The sequence below is a fragment of the Triturus cristatus genome, chromosome 3_2, assembly GCF_964204655.1.
Source record: "Triturus cristatus chromosome 3_2, aTriCri1.1, whole genome shotgun sequence".
Lineage (NCBI taxonomy): Eukaryota > Metazoa > Chordata > Amphibia > Caudata > Salamandridae > Triturus > Triturus cristatus.
In genome coordinates, this window is record NC_140584.1 from 46197558 (window position 1) to 46222768 (window position 25211).

Here is a 25211-nt window from a genome sequence, read left to right on the forward strand (position 1 = left end):
GTAATGTTTGCTTCTTTTATCCTTCTCCACTAACCAGCTTTCTGTAGTCACGAGTCATCGAACGGGGCTGTGTGGCATGCATCGTCGAGCTCGTCGTCCAACCCTAGGATTCGGCAGATTTTGGTCAGTGATTGCTGCTGCTAGTGGGTGCCCTCTCATGGGAAGATTAGTCTGAATTGGGGTCCCTATTTGTAACGGATGCCTTTGATTTTTAAGAATTCTGTAATTGGACAGAATTCATGTCTTTTCAGCAAAGTGACCATTGATAGTTCATGGTATAGCTTTAACGTATGTCCCTCAAACTCAGTCTTGCCTAAGTTCTTCGCAGCTTGCATGATTCTCTACTTCTGGCATTAGTGGGGTAGGCAAGTCAGAATGTCAGGGCCTTGGTTTGCTTGAGTAGGGCGAGAGGCGACCTGATGTGTGCGGTCCAGGATAATGTCTCTGTCGTCTATGATAGGGAGTATCTGCTTAAAGAGTTTCTTAACGTAGCCTTCTATGTCATCCCGTTCCACTGACTAAGGAGGCCTTTTAATTTAGATGTTCCCAATATGGGAGTGATTTTCGTTGTTTTCATGTAGTGCTGAAAATCCTCTGTGCGGTGTCTAAGGGGGAGAATTTCTTGCTTCATAAATTCTGTTTATTCCTCTCTAGCATCAAACTTCCATTTCAACTGGTCAACCCTGTCGTCATTCTCCTGCATATCCTGTTTCAGTTATTCGATATCTGATCTTTGTTCCTCTTTCAAGGTTGAAAAGTCCTCTCTTAAGCCCCATAAAAGTTCTTCCGTAAATGCGCATGTCAGCGGGGAATCTGCTCTGCTGGGGCTGTTGGTTGGCCTGGGTGGACGTCTCTGCTTGGGAGAGCGATGCAGCCTGTGCCGGAATGTCATGTTCAAAGCCTTTGGATTTGGATAACATTTCTTTAATTTAATAATCAAGTCTTGCCTTACTTTACTGGACGCCACAGCTATCGGAGCGGGTTCATGTACACGAGAGAGTACTAATTCTTGTTTCACTGTGTGGACATCTCTGCCCGGGAAGAGCATGGCGGTCTGTGCCTGCACGTCCAGTTTAGACCCTTGGGATTTAGATGGCATATCTTCAATGTATCAGTAAATTCTGTCCTCATTTTGCTCGGTGCTATGCTGGGCGGAGTGGGTTCCTGTGTGTGAGGGAGTACTAGTTATTTTTGCACTGGATTATTCAGGACATCCTCACTGAGGTGTCCTTCGACGGGAAACCCTATCGGGCCTCTACCCCCTAAGGAATTTCAGATCTACACATCTCTATTCCTTGCACAGGTGTCAATGATTGGTGGAGTAGTCAAGCCTTAATCCTAAACTGCACTTGCGCTGGTCAGTTGGCACTGATACGTGTTGATCTATTGTTATCATAAAAGATGCGTACCCCAGCACTCAATGCTTCCACTTTAGTTCATGTGCCCCCACTCTGTCCCACAGCCACCCTGCACTGACTTCTCTGTGCTTTTTCCTCGTGCCATGGGCCCCTTAGTTCAAACATGGCTGGAGTAGCGGAACACACAGGAAAGAGTGTCTTCTCTATGGCTGGGCATACTACCACTGCAGTGAATGCAGTTGGGTGCCTAGGTGCTCAGGCTAATGAATTTGCCAGTGTACCTCTCGGCTCTTTTTCTCCAGGTCAGAATATGCTCAGAGCTGCTACCCCATGCTACTGCACAGCTGCATTAGATGTGGCCATCTTCACAGTTGCTGATGTACGCTTCCTCAGCTTTCCCTCTGTGATGTCACTCATTGGGTACCTATCTGAGTGGTCTCCACTGCAGCAGTGCTCTGCTGGCTTGTCTCGGTCTGCCATTTTGTGCCCAGACTGTGCTGCTCTCTTATCACCTTCCAGCTTTACCGCAGCATGCAACAAGGGCATTGTAACACATTTCGGGTAAGAAGTGGTGTTATATAGGAAGCCAATTTAATGTGGGTATGGCCCTCTACCTTGGGACACATGCTTTGTAGATGCAGGCCAGGACAGAGGAACAGCAGGTGAACACTACCTTGCTGAAATCTTGGCTATGCCGCTAAACCTTCCTTTTTAATACTTATAAGTCACCCCTAAGGTAGGCCCCAAAGGCCCATACATTGGGGTGCATGGAATTTAAAAAGGACATATTTACTTAAGTTTTACATGTCCTAGCAATGAACACCCCTCCCAAAGGCATTTTTCACTGTGGCAAGGCCAGCCTTCCTCAGGCTCATGCTGGATTACCTTATGACATTTAATAAGCAATAAGTCCAGTATGGGAGCAGCTAGATAAATACTTCTTCCACACATGTTAATAGTAATGAAAAATCAATTTTAATGGTAACGTGGGCTTTTAGATTACTATTTTGAAAATGGGACTATTAGAAAGTTCGAATTTTCCAGAATAAGCCTTTCTGCCCGTGCCCAGGATCACATGACAGCTAATGGCTTTCCTGTGGTATGATGTGTATTCCTTCCATACAGTGGACCTTGGATGTGGGGATGGGTGTTTGTATCCAGAGAAGGTTGGCTTGGGGGTTTGTACCCAGCCCCTTCCGGAGCTTCAAAGGGGAGTCTAAGGACTGTACCCATCCTCTTCGTGACTTAAGAAGATTCCTGCCCTTATACTGGCAAATGCTGTCCACACATGGGTGTGCCGGCCCTCTTTTTCATCACACAGACTGGAGCCAAACCCAGGAGAAAGGGAGGAACTGACCAGAATGAATTGTAGGGTTAGACAAAGGGGTGTCCCCCACCAACCAGCTGGCACTGTTTATGAAAGTGTCACATACGTAAGTAGGAAAGCCCTGCTGTCTGAAGAATGAAGATTGGACCTGTTTGCCTTGAACCCAGGACCCCAGAAGTGGATCCAGTGGTCAATTGGCTGACCTCCTTTTTGAGCAAAAGGGCCACAATAAGCTTCAAGAAGCCTCTCATGCTTTCCAGCTGACCAGACCAAAGTGGACCTAACATGGTCCCCCTCCCTCTTTGGGTGTGAGTCCTGATGCCCAAATGCTGCCCTCAAAGTCCTAAACCCTTAGCTGGAGCCAGAGTGTACTCCTCCCTGCTCAACTGCAGGTTCCCCCAGATATGACAAAGAATGATGCAGGGCCTTGTACCACCGCACCTTTCAGCTCCTGATTGGTGGCTTAACTGAATGAAACACAGCACGGTGCAGGACAACGCAGGGCTTCACAATGCAACACCATGCAACTTCTGACCAGCAGTTTCCCTAGATCTGATGCAGCACGTCGCAGAGCCTTGCATCATAGCACTTTGCAGCTCCTGATCAGAAAATTCAACGCAGTGCAACACAGAGCCTCATAATGCAGCACCATGCAGTCACTGCACCAAGGACCACTCTCCTGACTGGCGCTCGGTTGTGATCAGCCTGTAATTTTGACATTGTCCCGGTCTAGCATGACCAGATACCTGCAGTTGGTACTTTGTAGCGTTTTGGTGCTATTTTCACCTTAAAGTTTAAAAACCCATAACTCTGGTTCTATTGATTGGATTTTTGTCATTTTGATGTAATTTATTAAAATACTTTCTATTTTCAAAATAGCTTTGGGATAGTTCTTGTGTAAGGTTTTTACTTTATTACTGTTTGAGTGCGGAAGAAATCCTTTACACATTGCCTCCAAGTTAAGCCTGCCTGCTTCATTGCAGGTTATAAGCACAGGTTTATCTAATGACTTTTGGGGTTCCCCCTGACATGGATTGTGATTTTTATCCCCTCAACTAGTACTCCAATTTCATCCCCTCAACTAGTACTCCAATTTCATACATCAGGTTTATATAATATATTCCTTTTTATAACTAACAATCCCAGAAATGTGTTTATAATGCAGCTTTTGTGCTTTTACAGTGGAACAAATCAAAAACCCCTCAAAATTATGCATATATTTTTTTAAATACATAAAATGTAAAACTGGGTTAAGATTATTAAGTGTTATAAAATGACATTTGCATGTGGCCCTTTACAAACAAATCAACCAAACAATAATATGCTATTTTGCGCAGTAATATATGCAGGACAACAAAACCCAAATATTTTGAGGGTTTTCTTTCCAATTTTATCAGAAAAATATGCGGTTATTGGCAAGAAATCCATATATAAACCCCAATGTGTTTGTAAAATAAACATCAGGGAAGTTAAGTCAAAGTACTTATTTTTAAAAGTTCTTTGATGCACTCCCACTATTAAGGGTCTCTAATTTGGTGAACTTTCCAACTGAAATATTCTGAATTTTTTTAAAAATAATTTTACCAAGGTAAGGACTGCACATAGTTTGAAAACATTTCATTACGATGGATAAAAAAACGTAATATTTGCATTTTTTTCTCAAGTGAAACAATCTAATAGCCTTACATTTCCTGAGAGAATAACAATGCATATGTTTTGTATAACAAAAATATCAAACACCTTTTAATGCATGAATATTTGCCAACAAATCATTTCTACTAAGTTCACAAAATTCACGTTTTCACAAATGTAGAAAGTTTTGAACTTCATACTCCTTTGTTGACTGTATTTTCACTTTATGCAGGATTTTATTTATTTTTGAACATATTGGAAGTTCACAATCAAGTAAAAAACATAAATTAGATATTAGTTTTCACTGCTGATGATTCCATCTTCATTTAACCCCGTTGTCTAAGCTCCATCAAAGCTTGAATCATTCACAGTAGCTCTTGTTCTTCACGCCCTGGCAGAGGAATATTTCCTGGAGGTGCTACGAAATACTCTTCGACAGTGTGTTTGGCATTCTTCAACAGCTCCTCAGCACTGTTTCCTTCCAGCGTAGTATCTTCCTGTCTTCTAGTACAGAGTCCATTGCTTCAACTCCTTCCGTATTGACCTCCTGAAGAAGATCAGCAAACTGTATGGCCTTTGCCAGGTGCTCAACACCCTCCTGATTTCGAAAATCAACCAGCGCTAAACGTTCCAAGTGGTCTGTCAGCTCAAAGGTTACCTGTGGTGTTTCGAGAGGCTGCATTTTCTCTTTCATTTGCAATGTTGCATTCTGCATTCTTACATGCTGGACTGACCTCCGCCACTCTCTAGCTGCTGCGCCGACACCCTCAGGCTTCTACTGGGTGGGCGAGCCGAGAGCAGTGCGCCCCGGAGAGCCCACGTCTGTGTAAGAGAACCCCAGCTCCCGCAGCGACAGCGGGCTGGAGCCAACATCCTGGACCCGGAAGTGTGGGGACACTGTGACTGCATTTTAATTTTGCAAACCCACTCAACATAGGACCTTTTGACATCTATCTCCTCATAGCAAATATTTGTTGTCCCACATCTGACACGTTTGGGGTTCTAATGATTAAATCATTTGTTTATAGTTTATATCTATCAGAAATAAATTGAGTTGGCCCTTTAAATTTTGCTCTTTCTAAGCTATAGTAACATTTTTCATCAAGGTATGAATTTCAGTATGGACAATAATGACCCTTTACTCCTTCATGGCAATGCCAAGTCTTATCAGGAGGGTATCCCAGCATAGCATTCTACGGTTCTTATTCTATATGTGTCATACAAGCTAGGGCCAACCATAGGCAAACTGCAAACACATCCCTCAAATTTCTCCGGCTGCCCATCATGGTAGTCCTCAAATTTCCAGTAGGGCTGTGCAAATTTGTGTAGCTTGATGGCTCACAGCTTTGTTAATTGTTTTGTAAGAAGGTCAGAGGCTTCTCTAATTATCAAGTTTTTAAAATATGATGAAAAAGAGGAGTACAGCACTGCACTGCACCTCACTTGCAGGACATTTATTGGGACACTGCTCTCTTTCTTTTGTACCTACCCCTGAGAGTTCTAAAAGAGGAGGAGCTCAAGGAACAAGAAAAAGTAATGAAATGGATGAGCTACTCTTCTCAGATTAATATTTCTTATTTGGGACATGCAGCTGTGGAGATTATTGAATTTAAATACTCTTATTCCAAATGTTGAAAACATTTGTGAAGTGTGCAATTCCAAATTTGCCTGACCAATGAGAAATAATTAAAAATCCACGCAGCCCTACCTACCATCATGAGAAGAAAAGGAAGCTCACAAATTTCTGTGTCAATCGACACCATTATCATCAAAGAGGTGATGTTTGAGTAACAAAATAAATCATGCCATGTGCCCACATTTGCGACACATACATTATGATGAACACTACTAAAATTGTGCTGCATATGGTAGATGATAATTTCAATTTTTCACAGTGGTTTAGATTCAAAGCTTGAAGATTGTAAGTACTAGTCAAAAATATCACTTATTACAATGTCATCACTAAACTGGCCAATATTTTTACAATTTCCTTACAAAATATAGATATTAAAACACTTTCCATGTGCCTTTTGAAATCATATTTAAAAAATCTAAGGTGTCAAGGACTGGATGCTGCAAAGGTTAGTTTAGCTGACTTCTAGATTGCCTAAAGAATGGATGACTTCTTGCTGTAGCCACATTGCCACCCTGCACAAAATAGTAAATGAGAAAGCTGTTAAGTCTTCTAGTCAGTGTCGTAATTAGGGAAAATACCCACATGGGGGACAAAAACCTCCATGCACTCTTGTACCTCTTCATTGAAGATGAAGATTGGATTGGACAATATCAGCAATCATCAAACTCATCCTGACATCAGGAAGGAGTAAAGAACAAAACAGCCTCTAGGCAAAGTAATCATAGAAAAAGTTGGAGAAAATGTCTGGGACAGAAATTGATGCAAGGGAAATAATGCAATGAAAAATAGAGAAGAAAGGTGCTGTGACCTTTCCATAATTTGAAAATGGCTTATTCTATATGATGAACAGTAACTGACCTCACAGGAAAAGCTCGGCCACATCTTGGATTTGGAAGTTCCATTAACATTTGAGGACATCACGCCATCTTGGATAAGGCTGGTAGATATGGCTTAACCAGTCCTCTTTCTGAAATGTACAGTGTTCACCAGGTAGTCGAAGAAGAAACCCAATTTTGACATCCATTGGCCAGCATGGTACTCCATGACTTCTCCACTACCCTGTATGCTTGGTACTCCACCTAACTTGCAGAACAGCCCTCCAAACAACTGTGAGCAATAAAACACTAGAACAGGTCAGGTGATTCGGGCACCAAGCAGCAGACTGAGTGCGACTTTTGTGTAGATGCATGTATCAATGCAAACTGCTCCTCTTCGGCTCACATGAAGCCTCTAGTGAGTTTCTGAGCTCAGTTTCAGTTACAATTACCTGTTACATTGGCAAACATCTAAAAGGTGTGTTTTCGAATTTATTGATTATAAATGGCAACGTAAGAAGTAAAGTTGCATAAAACGTATTTACAATTTGACGCACAAAATGAACTTGATTTACCCTTGATTGTACATTTTTGTGTTAAAGAGCAGATCAAGCCTGAGCAATATTTTATTTACGCCGACATAATATCCACATTTCAAGCTACAAAACATTTTGTTTTATAATTATTTTTGATTGGTTTTGGTTCCATAACGTTACAGTAACATTGAATGTTGCGCATGCATTTGGCACTCGAACCCCCACATCTGATCCCCACCACCCATCTGGTTCCTCCGTTCTTTCTATTTAGGGTGAACCCACACAGCAGGGCTCCGCCTCCCTATCCCTCACACAGTTCACCTCCGTGTCCCCTCATATGGTAGGCCTCCTCCAAACTTTGTCAATCTTTCGGGGGCAACCTCAGCTTTCAAACACATCTCAATCTGCTTCCATAAAGCTGTTCATCCCTGCCCTTCATTCGTCCCTAGTGGGGACCTGATCTCGCCCCCATAGTCTGACCATGTTTCTCTTTGGCAAAACAAGTACCACCATATAGAAAAACTACAGTTTTAAATAGATGTCAGCATCTTTGGGTATTCCTAGTATGATAAGTTGGGGTGTCCTCGAGAGGACTACTTCCATCACTGACTCCAATTCAATGGCGATTTCTCCTCAATATAGACCCACTCTTGGACAGTCCCAAAGAGTGTGTAGGAAGGTACTCACAGCCACACCAAATGTGTGAGTTAAATCAGTCACAATCTAGCTTGGATGGCTACTTTCCTGGGATGCATCAACGCTGCTCCCCATTCAACATTTTCTAGGGACTCGACACTCCTGATTCCCATTTTTCCTGCCGTTTCCCTAGGTTATCCAGATGGTGCTTGGATACCACTTTATGGGTAATCTCACTCCCCTGGACACAGTTCTTCAGTTGACTGTGTTCCGGGATGTCCTCTCCTAGGATCCACTTAAAACCAAGGCATGGGAGAGCTGCAAGTGACTAAATCGGCAGTTAGAGGCTAAGGTATACTCCTGTTGGAGTGTCTTGAACTATTTGAGTCCCCTCCCCATTAGCACATCCTGTCCTACTCTATCCCGATGTGTTCCCAGCAGTGAAAGGCAGTGAGCCTGCCCACCTCTGTCAGTCATGTACCTTTCCATAAAGGGGTGGCCATTTTAGATCTCCCCTTCCAACCCAGGGCCCTTGTAGCCTCACCCCAGGCCTTTAGGGTCGTCTTGGTTGGTTCAGGTAGAAGCTTCCCCTTCCTGTTTCCAATTTATATAGTGAACATGGGTCCTCAACCCCATTGCCTCTTTCTCAACCCTATATGTCGGTTCATCATATGGACGGTGTCCCCAATCATTGATAATGTGCAGCTGTGTGGTTCTGTGGTATGCTCGCATGTCAGGCAGCGATAGGACCCTCTTTTAATAAGACCTATACAGCGTCACCAGGGTTATTCCCAGGTGCGCTCATCCCAGAGTAGTGTTCAAAGCATTTAGTCTAGCCTGGTAAAATATTTATCTGGAATGGAAAAGGAGGTGTTTTTAGTATGAAGAGCAGCTTGTGTAGGGTAATCATTTTATAGAGAGCAGGTTTACCTATTAACGTTAATTTTGTGCCACCTTTGTACATTTGCTTGGAAGTCTTGTAGGATACAACCTAAGTTAAGTTCCAAAAAGTGCTCTGCATTTCTCGTAATCTCTATGCACAAGTATCGGAAGCCGGTCTTGGTCAGTCAGAAGTCACCTGTCACTGTCTGCAGGCCATCCTAGTCTCCCAGCTGTTAAAGAATGGATTTCTCCCATATTATGCAGTACCCGGAGTATGATACAAACACCCTAGATAGCGATAGTACCACTGGATTGACAACTCTGGGTCTTCTACATATATCAGCGTGTCATCGGGTGTATAGAGATAGGTTTTCTGGGGCATCTGTTATCTATGGGAACCAATTATCTTCTCTCTACGGTGCACCCAGCAGGCCAGTGGTTCCAAGCAAAGTGTGAACAGCAGGGGTGACAGTGGGAATCCCTGTCTCATGCTTCTGCCTAGTGCTAACGTCTTCGAGACCACCCCATTCATTTGCACTGCCACAGTGGACTTTATAGAGAAGGGGCACCCACTGAAAAAATCTGGGCCCCAAGCCAGACTGTTTCAGGGTTACGAGCAGGTACTGCCAGTTTATAAAGTTGAATGCTTTTTCCGTATCTAAGGACAGTATTGCTCTATGATAACTGTCCATCTTGATCCTGTCCAGCCATAGCTGCAGCTGCCTAAGGCTTCGGCATGTCACCCTTCTAGGCATAAAGCACATTTGATCGGAATGTATCAGATCAGAGATCACCCCGACCAGACCAGTCGCCAGAATCGCGGCCAGACTCTTGCTCTCGGTATTCATGAAGGAAATAAGTATTTTTGAAGAACATAGATTTTCCAGTTTCCCTTCTTTAGGAATGACCATTATAGTCGTGTGATGGAGATCTGGTGGCAAATTCCTGTCATCTAGCGCCGTCCCGCATAGGTTGAGAAGGCGAGGGTTGAGAAGGAGGCCAGTCACTTATAAAACTCCACCAGGAGGCCATTAGCCCAGGCATTTTCCCAGATTGCATCGTCTGTACTGTCTCCCCTATCTCCTTAACCATTAGGTCCGCTTCCATGTCTTCTCTACTGGCCGTGTCTAGGACAAGAACCGGCCCCTCCCCAGGAAGGCCCCAATATGGTGGTCCATGTGGTTCCAGCGGGCCACATGGAGTGCTTGGTAATAATCTACAAATGCCTGAGACTTATCGTTATAAGTGCGAGTGATGTCCCTCGTGTCAGTCCGCACTTCGGCCACCCACTGCACATCCTTCTCCCTTTTTTCCAGCCACGCCATGACAAGACATTTTTAAGTTTCTTGACATTTTCAAATATACGCTCTTGCTAAACTTTTTTTTATTGAGTAGAGTGCACACCTCGCCTGGCAAAGGCTTGCTAGTTGCCAGCAGGACACTGGTTCACACAGAAAAGATTCAGCCAAGACACATTTTCTGCATGAACCAGTCTTCTGCTTGTATGTCGAGGTGTATACTTGCTTAAAAAAGCCATGCAAGTTACCAGCAAACTTTATTTCCCTCTGTAATCATATTTTCATGAAATAAAGTGACATTTTCACAGGGCCTTAGTCACAAATGTAAATTTACACCTTTGTGCAAGTTTACCCTTTATTACTATTCACAAACTGCGATATTATAAAAATGTTACGATTACAGAAACTCCTCACTCAGGGCAGAGAACACAGCACATAAAAATATAGTTTACCTCTGGGAATCAGGCCCATGGAATTTTATGAATTTTTGCACACAAAAAAGTCACCAGTTTCACACTCAGTTGTATATACCATCGTCAGGAACTTTGCCACTAGCTTACATCTTTTTCCCCAAGAACTTCTATCACAGATATGTATTGGATTAGTTGAAACAATCACCCTTTTCTCTGTAATTAAGTCATAATTTGTTTGATAGCTATATATTATTTAACTTGTATTATCTCAAATTCTGAAACGTAAAGAAGAAAACATTGACCTGTTGAATATTGTGGTGAGAAGAGACGATAATACACCTGTATATTAAAAATATATCAAAGCGCAAGTAGTGCTCAAAATCAAATTCTGCAATCAAGCTAATGTGATGAGAGCTATGAATGTGTTAAATACTTATATACATAGGATGCAAATAGCAGAGTTTTCCTGAACATCTTTAGCATAACACATGAAATGCCGCTGGAATATGGCACATTTTTGACAAGTTGTAAACTTTGCTACTAAAAAAGGCAAAGCAAATAATTATACCAGCAGGTTTGCTTAGAAATAGGCTACTTGGATACACGTTCTTGAAAAATCTTTTTTTGAGAAATTTGTGTTAATCATCCACTCGAACCATCTGTGCATAACATTAAAATGGTATTAACAAGAGTTGACAAGAAGAAATCACTGTTTTGTAATTCATAAGCTCATTTAGTCCTTCATTGGTTCATCATATAACAGAGTTCTCTTTTACAGAGACAGCTACATTCTCAAAAGACTAGAAAAAAAGGACTGAGTGGTTTACTCTGCCACTGAAGGATGGTGATATCAGACTTAGATTGGAGACGGATTTTAAACGTGTTTGAAATAGAGAACAGACTGCTTGTGAGGTCATCCGTGTTTGAAATAGAGAACAGACTGCTTGTGAGGTAATTTGTGTTTGAAATAGAGAACAGACTGCTTGTGAGGTCATCCGTGTTTGAAATAGAGAACAGACTGCTTGTGAGGTAATTTGTGTTTGAAATAGAGAACAGACTGCTTGTGAGGTAACGCAGAAGCACACAGGCCTATCAGTGCATTCTATGGGCCAATACCTTTGGCAAACATGTTTTACTTGAACAGTGCGCTGTCAGTTGTTTATCAGTTTAATGACCTCTCCATCACTGGCAATGACAGCAAAATTTACTTTCTCACGGTCTGTGTTATGTTTTAATAAGTTCTTAAGTGTGCCTGTTCTACCTAAAAAAATGTACGCCTGATAAATTTACTTTACTGTTTTGTAAAGCAGTTTATTAGTTTCCACTTCTTAGGTGCTCTTGGCTGTGTTCCTTTGTGGAGGGCACTACCTCTGGATGCCAAAGATGTGTTGTGTTGGTGATCTTGGGACTTAAGATATTGGTGGAGTGCTTTGGTTTCTTTAAGCATAGGGCTAGCGATACTTCCTGATAAATGATGATATGTTCTGTCACTTCATACCAGTAGGCAAACGTTTTTGAGAACAGGTAGGAATCCGTTTCTTTAGTCATTGGGATTTACTTGAGAAGCAGAACCTGGTCCAGATTGCAGGTCTTCTTTTTGTATTTTCATTGCATCCAGAATGTGCATGTCTCAAACAAAGGTTTCTGGGAAACGAGTACTTTTTATTTTATTTCATTTATAAATTTATGAAGTGGGTATCCCATAATTGTATCTTTTGATCCTTTGCTTTATAAAGAGAAATTGATGTCTATCAAGGTGGAGGTGATCAGTTTCAGCATCTTTAGATATTGTTACCACGCACCATGTTGACAGTTTCTGTATATTTTGGATCTGAGAATTTGGAAGACCTGTGTACCCGATGTCCCAGTAACTGAGCCTAACAGCGATTACAGACCTGAATACTTCACTCACTGGTCTGACTTGAGTAGCGCAATGTATTTCTTAATTGTCCAGATGGTGGGTCACACACTTGGCCACCACAATGCTTTGAATGATGAAGGATAGCTCAAAGTTGAGATTTATTCCAAACTTCTGGCCTTCTCAGTGGGATGTGGGTGTCATCCAGCATCAGAAACCAGAATTTCAGTTTTCAAACTGTTGAGGAACATCTATCTTCCCTTTATCAGGGGTTAAATATTCTAAGTCTTTTAAAATGTTGTTTTGCCTCCCAGGGTGAGACAGAGGCATGTGTTGGTATTGTCTTCATACATCAGTGATTGAAGGTACGTAGATTTTATGAGCTGGGCTAGAGGGACCATGTACACAATGAACAGCTTAAGTGTTTTGCATCAGTTCTGATGTGGCACTTTAAGTAAAGAAGAAACGTTCCATCCAGTGGACTCACGTTCCAGAAAGACCCCTCTCAGTCTTGAAGAAGACATCGTAACATGCATTGGCAAGTGGTTTAGAGGGGTGTGGTTTGTCAGTTAGCCGTTTTAACAACATGAGGATTTTCACATGGAAGTCAGTCAAAAGAGTCTCAGGCCCTTGCTTAGGTTTGGGGTCACCTCCCCCGATCACACGCTTTCTGCCCTGCTTGAATATAGTGGGCCGGTGAAACTCAAAAGTGGAAAAACTATATTATATTATTATTCATGTTTAGAATGTGTCATATATAAGTACTGGAGGTAGCTCACATTGTCGTTTTGTTGTATTATGATTGATGGCTCTTACGCTAATGCAGAGGAGTGTTCACTGAGCAGTGCAAAAGAAAAAGAAAATGATAATAGCAAGAAGTTATTGTCATCTTATTTTTCCTTGTGGGACTCTGACTCCAGCCAGGTTGGGCAGGGCGGGGCTAGGCTCCCCACCATCAGGGGAAGCAGGAGTGGTTTGCTTTTTCGCCCTAAGTGCGCATAATGGCATGGTTGGCCTTCCGGGCCCGTCCAAACAGTCATGCTCACTTGGCATGTTGCCCACTGGGCTGTGTTGCACAGCCCAGAGGAGAACATGCCCACCCTCCCAATAACTGCCTGAGCGGCCGTTTCTGCCGCTCAGACCAATCACGACACTGCTCCTGCAGCATTGTGATTGGCTGGGAGAGTCCCGAAGCCTGATGGGGCAGCATCGTCAGATGAGACTTAGTACTTCAAGCGCTCTGCGAGGATTGAGGAAAGGATTGCGGCAGCAGAGAAGAAGGTAAGTTAATTTTTTATTTTTATATCATGCCTTTCCCCCTCCCGCCCCCCACCCTACCACCCTTGTACTGAGGCAGCGCCACTGGTACAGAGGCAGTCTAGAGTCTTGGCTGTACACTGTGTAAACTGTAGCATGATTTCCCTATCTGATCGCACTGTTTAATCTGTGACCAGGCATTTTCATTCCATGTGCCTCAGAATTGTATTACTGAATATGGCATAACAAGATCATAGAGAGGTGTGGCGCAGTTGCCAGGGTGGCTGACTCTGGAGCGTGGGGGTCACGGTTCGATTCCCAGTGCCAGAGGCGATCAACTCAGCATCATGTGACCTTGAGCAATGGCTCACTTACTCTCTCTGATGGCCCCCAGCGCCTTGAGACCCTTACGGGTGATTTGTTTGTGCTTGACAAATACTGGCTTATATTATAATAGCATACTAATATCGAGGACAGGATATTAAGGGGCAAAATATTAAAAGGTAAGTGCACATAGGGACGCGTAGATTTACTATTCCTAACTCCACATCTACGTTCCTTGAAGATTTATGTACCATGGAAGAACATTTATGGGGAGTTAGGTATAGAAAATCTAGACTTAGGAGTCAATATTTTATTTAGGATATTCTATACTCAATTTTATGTTCCATCGATATTGTTGATTTGATATTCAGTGGGCACACCATGCCTCGGCATCTTTATCTGTCAGAAAAGAGGAATATCCAGAAACAGAGCTGGGCAAAAATTAAAAAAACAAAATTATTTGCGTTCTGCATTGTTCACAAAGTTTGCATTTTGCGAGATTGCCACGTATGTGGCTTTGCACAAGTTCAACTCTAGGGGACGGTTGTCACTAAAAAGCTTAAGGAGAGAGTTGTCAGTTAAATAGTTTCTATAGACACTCTCTCCTCCTGGGAATGGGATGTAGGCTTTTTCTCATAGAAAAATATGTGCAGCAGATGCTGAAGCTGCCTTTAAAAAATACTTTGCTGGTATTTTATTTTCAGCCTCTAGGTGTCGTTAGAGAGAAAATTGTTGTGTACTTCATGGGCAAGCAAGAAACATGACGTAATGAACCCTTACATGAATGCCTGTTGGGTACTGAGACATTATTTGCTAACTTTAAGGACATGAGAGTAGGTTATTACAGGATATTATTATCCTAAAAACAGGCTTGAGTGTCATATTTCCAAAAAATACAAAACTCAAAGCAACACTTATGGCCTGCCAGCTTCACTTATGACGTGTCATTATTTTTCATATTCTTTTCTTGTTTTGGGTGAAGGGTCACTTCCAAGTAATGTATAGATTTTGTATTGGCACTATCATTGATGCAATCCGGCTGGGTACACACTATCTTGGACTACATATTGCATTTTATTAATTAAAATATCAACGTTGCATCATTAATCACAATACCAACAGCGCTCTCATATTACCAAATGCAATGTTTTGCTGAAATTATACATAATCTGACTAAAAGCATACTGTAGAACAAGCTAATACATTATGTATAGAATTCGTAATATTTGACTGCAACAGATATGCCTTTGTGCAACAGTGAATGCTAGCAATCAACCTTTGCCCCTGATGAGCTGAAGTCCTCGCATCCACAAGCACCCAACATCGAATCTGGATGAGACACAAATCCCTGTGCGAATGTGAATTTAGATACCAGGTTAAAACAGATGAAGAAACAGGCAGATGATAAGGAAATTATATGCGGAGGCCCGGGAATCTTAATAGTCCATGACTTGAGCTTTAAATAACTACACAAAAGAGTAGAAGTGCAGATATTGGGCAATTAGTGCACACTGTATTTATTCAGATTTTCTTGTGGCAGCCAGTCACATTTTCAGCTAGTTTTAGAAAAAAGTATTCGGGGGCGGGGAGGGGGGGTTATCATGCTTTGATGGACCCAAATCATTGGTAACTAGTTTCTCCCACAACATAGGTGTAAAGGAACAAACATTAAATGTTACAATCATGTCATTCATTTTATAGAGCTTAATTTTAGAAATGCCAGCAACATTTGACTGCGAATATAGTTAAATGCAGTAACAAAAGTTTTATTATTGCCCAATCTGCAGGGCATTATAATATGAAAATGCACCCTCTCAAGTTATGTCTCCAAAGATGAAGCCAATACACTTAACTAGGGTAAGGCAAATCTTATCACATGAAAATGCAGTCCAGAATAAGAATATGTAATGATACTATTTTAAAATAAATACCCTTTCTGAGGCTGGGGTGTATAAACTGTGTCTAAATATACTTGCTCAGTAATTCAGCAGGCATGCAGTGTGGAGTAACTGCATGTTAAGAAATGGAATATGAAGTGTTGTAAATGGAAGCTAGAGCATTGTTAAATCTTAGCTTCAGAGTTGCTGAAAGCATTTATGCATTGCAAAGTAATGCCCTCTCCTCATGTGAGCCTACTGATGATGACATTTTCAACATTTGCTTTCTGTTTCCAATATTTATTAGGACTTTCAAATGTTGAGAGCTCCATTCATAACTATCAAGTTGCTCGGGCTAATAATGTTTAGTCCAACTTTCCACTGTTTCTCTTTCTGTTTCTTCCAACCTAATTTAGAAACTTCTACCCTCAGTGTGTGGGATGTTCTAATAATGTTATAGCCAGTGCTTAATTTGTAAAATATTAAGTGCCAGGGCTCTGACCAGGAGGCCACTGCAGCTTGCACCACCCATCGCCCCTGTCATCGCTGCCAAAACAACTACTAACCTGCTCACTTGCATGTAAATACGACAGTAAAGATTATTCCAGGTCCCCAAAGCTACAGGAATGCCTGGGAAGGCAGGTATTAGTAATTTTTTTCTGTATATTGTTCCCCTAAACAGCTGTAATACTGCTCCTCTCTAAATTACATGAGCAGCGCCACCTTGTGGCAGACTGCCCTAAGTGTAGTGTTGACAATTAGGTGCCGATGCTGAGCACCGGAAACCAATTAAGTGCCGGTGCTCAGCACCGGAAACCTCCGGCTCAAATTAAGCACTGGTTATAGCCTTTCTGACCTGGGCTATAAAGGTTGTTAAATCTCTCCCTCGTTATAGGCCTGCGCCTGTGGCTCAGACCTCCAACTGGGGTTCGGGTATTTAACAACCGGTACTGCCCTCTGCAGCAGCATATAAGGCTATATTGATGCACCATTCAACATGCTCCTGTAGAGAAATACATTTAGAGCAGATTATAAACTAGGTGCTACCTTGGGTACTAGCAGTGGGGGTCTCAAAGAGGAGGTCAAGCTGTTCTCACTATGCTTGCAAAGCTGACATATCCAATGATGCTTGTTTGGTACTTTCACCAAGCCAATATTTGACACAACCAAGATGGAAGTTCTGGCTGCCATCAGTATTATAGATTACAAGCAATGCCGTGTGGCAGAGGTGAAAAACAAGACTCATAACGCTTCTGTGGCAGAAAAGAGGGAAGAGCCTGATCTATTCATATCAACATCTGCAATTACTAAGCTGTGACTCCAAGTGAGAAGTAGCTTTGATTCTTTAGCCCCCTTCAGAGCTGGAGAAGTCAGTAACTCTGATCCAACTGCTCTGTGCCTCCACTAGTCTCCGAAGGGAGAGGACTCTCCGAGAGGCAAGACAGACGTCTGTCTCAGATACAGATATTTTCTGCACTGCTGCCTTTATTAAATATTGACTTTCTGTTTCATTATTAAATTTTGATTCCAGAACATCCGTTTGTAGCTGATTTTTTAATCTCTTTCTTCTTCATTTGGAGCTGCACATTAAGTTGTCAAGGGATTATCGGGGGCAGCGTTTAAAGCCCAGGCTCCATGGGAGGAAAGGAAGAGATGGAGACTGGACTCAACGCCTGCAAGTAGCTTTACAACGTGACTAAAAAAAACATCTGGAATATTGGCAGGAGAGAGTGGGAGAAGTGTGAAGCCACACTATTCATGAGGGTGGACCATGGCGAGCACGTTATTTAGATACATCTTTCCAAGTGTAATTAAAAGTAAAATCCTACAAAATTCCTCAAGTAACATATTGTGGGAGCTCTATGTGAAAACCAAGAGCAGGCTCTTCTTCTTTTTGTTCTGAGCATTCTGACTGTCCAGAAATTTCAACACGTGGGAGGCTGCAGACTGAGAAGCACACTTGGGTCAAGATGGATGCCAACTCAGAGTGATGGGAGGGTGAGCTGCAAATGTGGAATGGATTCAGTGCAAGAGCTTAATTATTTCCATAGTGGAGGGAGTGATGGATTCTTATTCATGTTCCCATTCTAGTCCTCTAAATGTATCTCTGTCCATTAATATGCTTCTAATAACATAGGTGTTTATATGGGTAGAGGCAACATTTTACATCTTAATAATGCCAATAAGTGCAATTGTCAGACAATAAATATATATATACTTTTTTGAACGAGGCCTGGCAGGCAGGGGTGCCGTCCCCAGAACCAGGCCACAGAGCTGGGAACCTGAGGCAGTGCGCACGGGCAGCCATGAGACACCACCGACTGCCATGTGTGGCACGCAGCCAGGCGTCTCAGGACAGGCCTGAGGCGGACCGGTCTCCGGCTTGCACCTCACCGAGGTAGAAGGGAAGGCTAGGCATGCCAGCGGCGTACCTCCGTGACAGGACCAGGGTGGGCGAGGGATCCTGCGACGGCAATCGGTGGTCCGACCTTGTGTGGGTGGACGAAGGGAGCACAGCTACCCTGTGACGGCCCCAGCCGCACCCCGGGGTGATTGACGATTGAGCGATCCTCAGACAGGCGTAGCTCCGAGGGGAACCCGGGGCCACAAAGTGCGTTCAAAATGTCGATCGATGTGTCCTGCAATTTGCACTAATTCTCACAGTTCACTGCGTTCTTCATCAACGTGCGAGCCAAGTGATCCACTGTTAAAAGTCAGACGCAGTTTTACGGAAAGTTTGCCCACCTGCGGGTGCCAGAGAGGTGGGAGGAAGATGACACCATCCTTCCATCCACCTCCTGTGAGTTGAGATGGCCCAGCGCCTCATTCAAGGCTGCCCCTCTGGTAGTCAGGCTGCCCCTCTGGTAGTCGGCCTCCACAATCTGAAGCTCTTTACCAGGAGCTCTGCCCAGTAGTCCCCCCCCAAAGGGGGAGGGAGGCTCCCGGAGCAAAGGGAGCAAGCAGCCCCACCTCGGCCTGGAGGACTGGGAGGGACAGCACGAGTCTTCAAACCCCAAGTCCTGCCCAAAGGGACCAGGACGAACTGACTACCTGGCAATGAGGGAGGGTCGTCCCACCTGAACATAAGTCTGCCACCCGGCTAGACCACTGCGTCATCAAAAGTCCCCAGCTTAGGCGGAGGCACGACCCATGCTGGCGGGCTGGAAGATAAATAAATGAACAATGGCATAAAGTAGCCTTTTGTCCTCTAAATTGTGAAATTAATTTAAACTGAATGTTGATATTGAGATTTATTTGGGATTGAGTCTAGGGGTCCAGGGCATGTCTGGAACTGTGAAAATTTGATTTTTTCGTTTTAGATGGGTCTGTAGCTTTTTCAGAATGATTAATTCTTATTTGAGAGGTTCAGTGTTTGTTTTTCTTTAAAATGACATTTTTATTATACAGGGATTTTGAGGCTATGTCTTATTGAGATTTACAGCTTCCAGATGTTCCATAAAAATGATTAATTGATCATGTATGGTTTAATGGGATGGGTAACAGTATTCGGTAGTCAGTGGTTTGGCTGCAAGATAAAGAAGGATGGAAATATATGTTTTTTAAAAAAAAATTCTGTGTTTTTGTTGATTAATTTAAGATTTGCTATTGTGGCCCACGTACTCAAAGTTGCAAAATGGTTCTAACAGCTATCCTTACAGGACACTTTAACAGCTATCCTTATGGGATGCTTTAACAGCTATCCTTATGGGACGCTTTAAGCGCTATCCTTACGGGACACTTTAACAGCCATCCTCACAGGAATCCATGGATTAACCTGCCCAAATTCCTGAAGGTGGTGCAAAATAAAAAGTCACTATTTTGTAGGCTGTGAGCCAAATCCTTCAGGGTAGGTATGTCAAATATTTTTCACAGTAACAGAAGTACAGATTACCCTTAAGATGATGCCTTTTCAAATATTTACAGTTAATTGGGTGCTAGAAAACCACATGGCAGTGTTTTACTCACCAACATGTAGGGCCTCATTTCGAGTTTGGCGGTGCTGGACTGCCGCTCCAGCACCGCCAAACCCGTGGTTGAACCACCCACCAGATTAAGAGTTTTCTCCTGTCGGGCAGGCGGTTATTTGGCATTTTCATGGCAGTGCCTATCAAATAGGCACCACAGTGGGAACGTCAAAATGAAGTACCTGCACAGCATGGACTGCTGCAGCCCATGACATGCAGGTACTGGGGTGCATGCGCACAGGTAGGCACAACATGTGCCCTCCTGCATGCACCCCATGGCACAGAGGCACAAAGAGACCCTGTAGGGCTCCCTATGTTTTCTCACCCCAACACATTTCATGGAGGTCGCCCCGCAATGAAAAGTGTGGTGATGAGGAGACTCGTAATATGCTGTGGTTATGCCAAGCATATTGCAGCCTCAAGACCACTGCACCACCACCAGGGATCTCTGATCCCTGGGGGCTGCAGTAGTCCTACGGCGGACTGACCACCCTAGTTATAATAGGGCGGTCAGTTGACCGTCTCTACAGCGACCCGCGAGTCTGGCAGTCTGTGGACCGCCAGACTCATAACAAGGCAATAATGATCCTTTTTAACTATGACATTCTTGTTGAAAACGACTGTGGGATTCCAGTAGTAAGCTAAATACGTAAAAGATGCAAGATTAACATAAGTGCATGGGAAAACATGGTGATAGGACGTCCTCGGCTGGATAATTATTGCATCAAATGTAAAGATTTTTATAGGCATAACCCCCAAAAATATTCAGATAAGCGCTATGGCTGGCTGGCTTCATTTGCTCACAATGTACAGACCTAACTGGTGTCGAGCCAATTACCTTCAATTTCTAAAGTCACTCGCTGCTTGTTACATGATCATAAAAAATAGAATTAGGAAAATCATCCAACATTCGGCGAAGAAATTCATGAAATAAAGACCATTTCAAAGTTTGTTACAGCCAAAGGACCAGGCTCATATTCAAATTGGAAAAATGATAAGGAGAATGTTTATATTAATCTAGAATTATACACATTTATAAGTGTATATAAATAACATGATTCTCACCATATCCTTTTTTTGTGTTCCCCCATGTTCTTGCTGTCTGTGTTTAATTATGTCTGGTTTTATTCACTGGATTTTAGATATTGGCATATTGATCAAGGAGCATGTTATGTAGCATATTATCCTTCTTTACGGTTTTCTGCATTTTCCTATTCAATAAAAAATAGGACTGCGCCCAGCCCCATAACACTCTGACCAAAACTGGAATGCTAAAATCACATCTACTTATGGGTGATGTGTGTGCCATTCCACTGCAGATCTTGTAGTACTTAACCCCTACTGTAAAAAAGTATTTACAATGCAAAAGTTCTCGCATTTGTGAGAGTGAGAGCTATTGGTTCTGTAAATGATGATGTCTTTTATCCATGCGTTTTGGTCTATAGTGGATGTGTGTGGAGTGTAATTCTGTGGGTTGGATTGAAATTGTTAGTTGAGGATTGTGTGCGGTGGAATTGTGAGGTGTGGGGTGGTTGGAATTGTGTGGCACAATGTGCAGTGGAATTATGTGGTATTGAATGTGGTGGACTTATCTGGAGTGGGATTGTGTGTCATGGAGTGCAATTATGTGTAATGATATTTTGTGTTGTGGAGTGGTATGTAGTGGAGGTTAAATATATGGTGTACTGTTGAATTTTGTGGAATGATGAGGAATTCTGTGGTGTGGGTTGGACATATGTGGTATGTTGTGTAATTGGGTTGTGTGGTTTGTTTTCAAATTATGTGGTGTGGAATGGAAATGTGTAGAATTGAATTGTGTGGAGTGGAAGAATGGAGGGGTGGGGGCAAAAGGGACAGCAACATGGAGAAGGGGAGGGTGGGAGAGGAAAGCAGCAACACATGTAAAAAAAAACAGCACTTCAGTCAAACAACACTTCAATCAAGGTGCGAGCGAATGGATACCAATTAAATGTAATCAATCTACACTTGGTCCCTGTGCCAGAGAAAGGAACAGAAGTGACACATGGCCTCTGCTGTTCATTTAGGATGCAGCAAAACGGAATGACAGAGACTCCAACAAATGAGTAAACAATGGACGGGTTGCAAGCCCTATCTTGTACACATCAGAGTCTCACTCTGCGAGAGCGCATATTCATGCACTGTCGCAGACTCCACCATAAAAAAATATAAAAACAAGTGCCCACATTAGGAAAAACCTTCCAGCTGAATATGAATATCCAAGCAATCAATTACATTTTCCCAAAAAGCCATAACTTTCATCTTCCTACAATGCCCACTGACAAAGTAAACAATATGGAGCTTCCAAACCCTGTAGGGAGCTATCAAGATTGCAGCATTCACATATTAAAGTGGTATGTAACGTCAGGTAACAAACTAATGAGGGAAAGACCTGACTTGAACAATAATATGACCAAAAAAGCAAAGATTAAGGAAGAGCTGTGCAGTCTGTTCAACTAATGCATGTAAACATAAAGCCCCCTAAATATTAACAATTTTTTCTCCAAAGTTGAATCCATCTACTTAAAGAAAAATATTCTGAAAATGTATAGATAGACATAAAGCCGGGGACTGTATTGTCGAAATCTATCAAACGAGCACACTTATCCAAAATAATACTGAAAAAAAGAATAACGACGGCATAATTCAGTTTTAATGCTTACTCCCTCTGATAAATTTGTAACGGTTGTGTCATTGATTTTCCGATGATGCAAAGACACTAGGCATCGTGGTTGCATATTACACAGCAAAACCAAAGGGGATGATGGACGGAGAGTTGAACATTGCAAGCTCTCACCCCCAGTCAACTGATCTGGGTTTAATCCATCATCATTCTTTAGCTCACTCCGCCACCCCAGTTCAGACATGGCCATATGCAAATCAGTCTGACCCTGAGCCTCATGAGAACAGTCCAGCCCGAACTGCCAAGCCATGTCTTCCCTTGACCGGAAATAAGCATCCTGGGACCGGTTTCAGGTTCATAACCCTCATCAGCTAGGCTTTCTTGAATCCAGTGGCAAAGTGAGCAAGGGACCCACATCTGGGCATACCCTGCCAACTTACGGCGAACAAAGCAAAACAAAAGGGGATGATGGACGGAGTGTTGAACATTGCAAGCACTCAACCCCAGTCAACTGATCTGGGTTTATTCCATCATCGTTCTTTAGCTCACTCCGCCACCCCAGTTCAGACATGGCCATGTGCAAATCGATCTGACCCTGTCCCTCATGGGAACAGTCCAGCCCGAACTGCCAAGCCATGTCTTCCCTTGACCGGAAATAAGCATCCTGGGACCGGTTTCAGGTTCATAACCCTCATCAGCCAGGCTATCTTGAATCCAGTGGCAAAGTGAGCATGAGGCACAGGGTCGGACTGATTTGCATATGGCCATATCTGAACTGGGGTGGCGGAGTGAGCTAAAGAATGATGATGGATTAAACCCAGGTCAGTTGACTGGGGGTGAGTGCTTGCAGTGTTCAACACTCAGTCCATCATCCCCTTTTGTTTTGCTTTGTTCGCCCTAAGTTGGCAGGGTATGCCCAGACGTGGGTCCCTTGCTCACTTTGCCACTGGATTCAAGCCCATACCAACCGCCAGTGTGAAGATTGTATGAACCCAACTCTGCGCTACAGCGACCACACTCGACCACAAGTGACCACTGGCAATGTGAGATCTGTACCTCGAACTACATCAATGATGGCCCCCAGAGACCAACAACGAGAAGCATCAGCAACAACTGTCTGTGACACCCGACAAGCTCTTCGTGCTACAGCCACGACCATCGGTGACGCCCGGCATGCTCTTCATGCTAGAGTGACATCTATCCATGAAGCTGTCCCTGCTCCTTGTGGTCTCCTCCACGGCAAACTGGACTCTTCCCGCTAGACTTTGAGAGGATAACTTTATCATTTGAACAACCCCGGTCCCTGTATCTGGCCCATGCTCCATTGTGGTTGGCATAAACTTGTGACTTTCCCCCAGGCAAAGCATTACCAGATGACCGAAACCGGCGCTTTGTGCTTTTAGGCTCTATACTTACCCTAAACTTTGAAAATGCATATCTCCGGTTCTACAGATGTGAGTTTTGTAATTTTGGTGTCAAATAAATTATTACATCTTACTCTGTTTTTTTAAATCAGTATCGGATTTTTCATGTGTTGCATTTTCACTTTGTTACTGTTTGTGTACTGCAAAATACTTGCATGTTGCCACTAAGTTAAGTCTGACTGCTTTTGTGCCAAGCTCCCAGAAGAGTAAGCACAGGTTGATTGAATGACTTTTGTGGTTCGCCCTGGCATAGATTGCGGGTGTGGTTGAGAAGGGCTCACACCCACCTCAATAAACAACACAATTTCTCACACCATTGAATTGAGTTTGCTATGACCTGTCAAAGCCAGGAAGAGGGGGTTTATACTAACTAGGCCTCAGTTAAGCCTCAATGCCATATTGTACAAAATGGATGTCTCACCTTGCATGTTCACTGTTTATTATTTCTCCTGCATGAAGTCAAGCAAAATCATGTTATTTTATTTCCACATGACGTTGTTCTCAAAGAAGTCTTTCTAACATTGGCTCCATAATGTTACAATATTGAAGGCATTCATTCACAATAGTTCACTGTTGTTTTGTACTTTGTTCTGTCACATCTGGATTACATTAACATAGAATGGTTAAATCAATATTCATGTAGTAGGATAGTGCTTAGCTGGTAAGGCAATATTTTGGTTATTAATTCTGTCCTTTGATTTGCTGAGAATTGGATTCTATTGCTCACACCATGATGAATCTGCACTTTCAATGTTAGTCTACGAGAAGATCTGGGAGTGAGTCATGATGACTTTCTGATGCTTCTAAAGAAGCTGTCTGATTTCTTACCAATTATGCTGTTCATTGGGACTTGGAATATTTCTGATTCCCCCCATAATTCTGTATAGCCCTATTGCTGAGAGCCTTCATGCAATGCCTTTGTTCTTCTGCACTTTACAATTTCTGTATAGTAAACCTTGAGGGTCCATGTCCCAAAGAGCCTCTGCAGTTGTGGCGGAGGCTCCACAGTTGTGGCGTAGGCTTTGCACTCATGGCGGAATCCCCACAACGAGACTGCAGTGCAGAGATTCGGTCATGGCTGCAGAGCCTCTACCATGACTGTGGAGACTCTTTGTGAAACGGGCCCTGAGTTTTTGTAATCAATCTTTCTAAATTTTCCACGTCCACCTTTAGAACTCACTTATTAAGTCTGGCCTTACTTAACTGACTGTATTTTCGATATGTCGTGCCCTATCTTGAAAAATATTGCCTCATGAAATTGAGGTTTAACAACATCCCTGACCCTTGCACCTGTGGACGTATGGTTGAGCTGTATTTTTGGGGTGCAAGAAT

General features: G+C 42.9%; 1 protein-coding gene, 1 non-coding gene and 1 pseudogene across 2 annotated transcripts in view; 1 reads left to right on the plus strand and 2 right to left on the minus strand.

The window, feature by feature from the left end:
* The window catches only part of LOC146856778 (protein CEPU-1-like), a 927479-nt gene that overhangs the window by 466344 nt on the left and 435924 nt on the right, over positions 1 to 25211 (plus strand). The window lies entirely within an intron of this gene.
* Positions 4683 to 5226, minus strand: LOC146856779 (glutamyl-tRNA(Gln) amidotransferase subunit C, mitochondrial pseudogene; annotated as a pseudogene).
* On the minus strand, positions 18415 to 18565 carry LOC146856780 (5.8S ribosomal RNA). The gene has a single exon (XR_014980646.1). It is a non-coding gene; the product is annotated as a 5.8S ribosomal RNA (ribosomal RNA).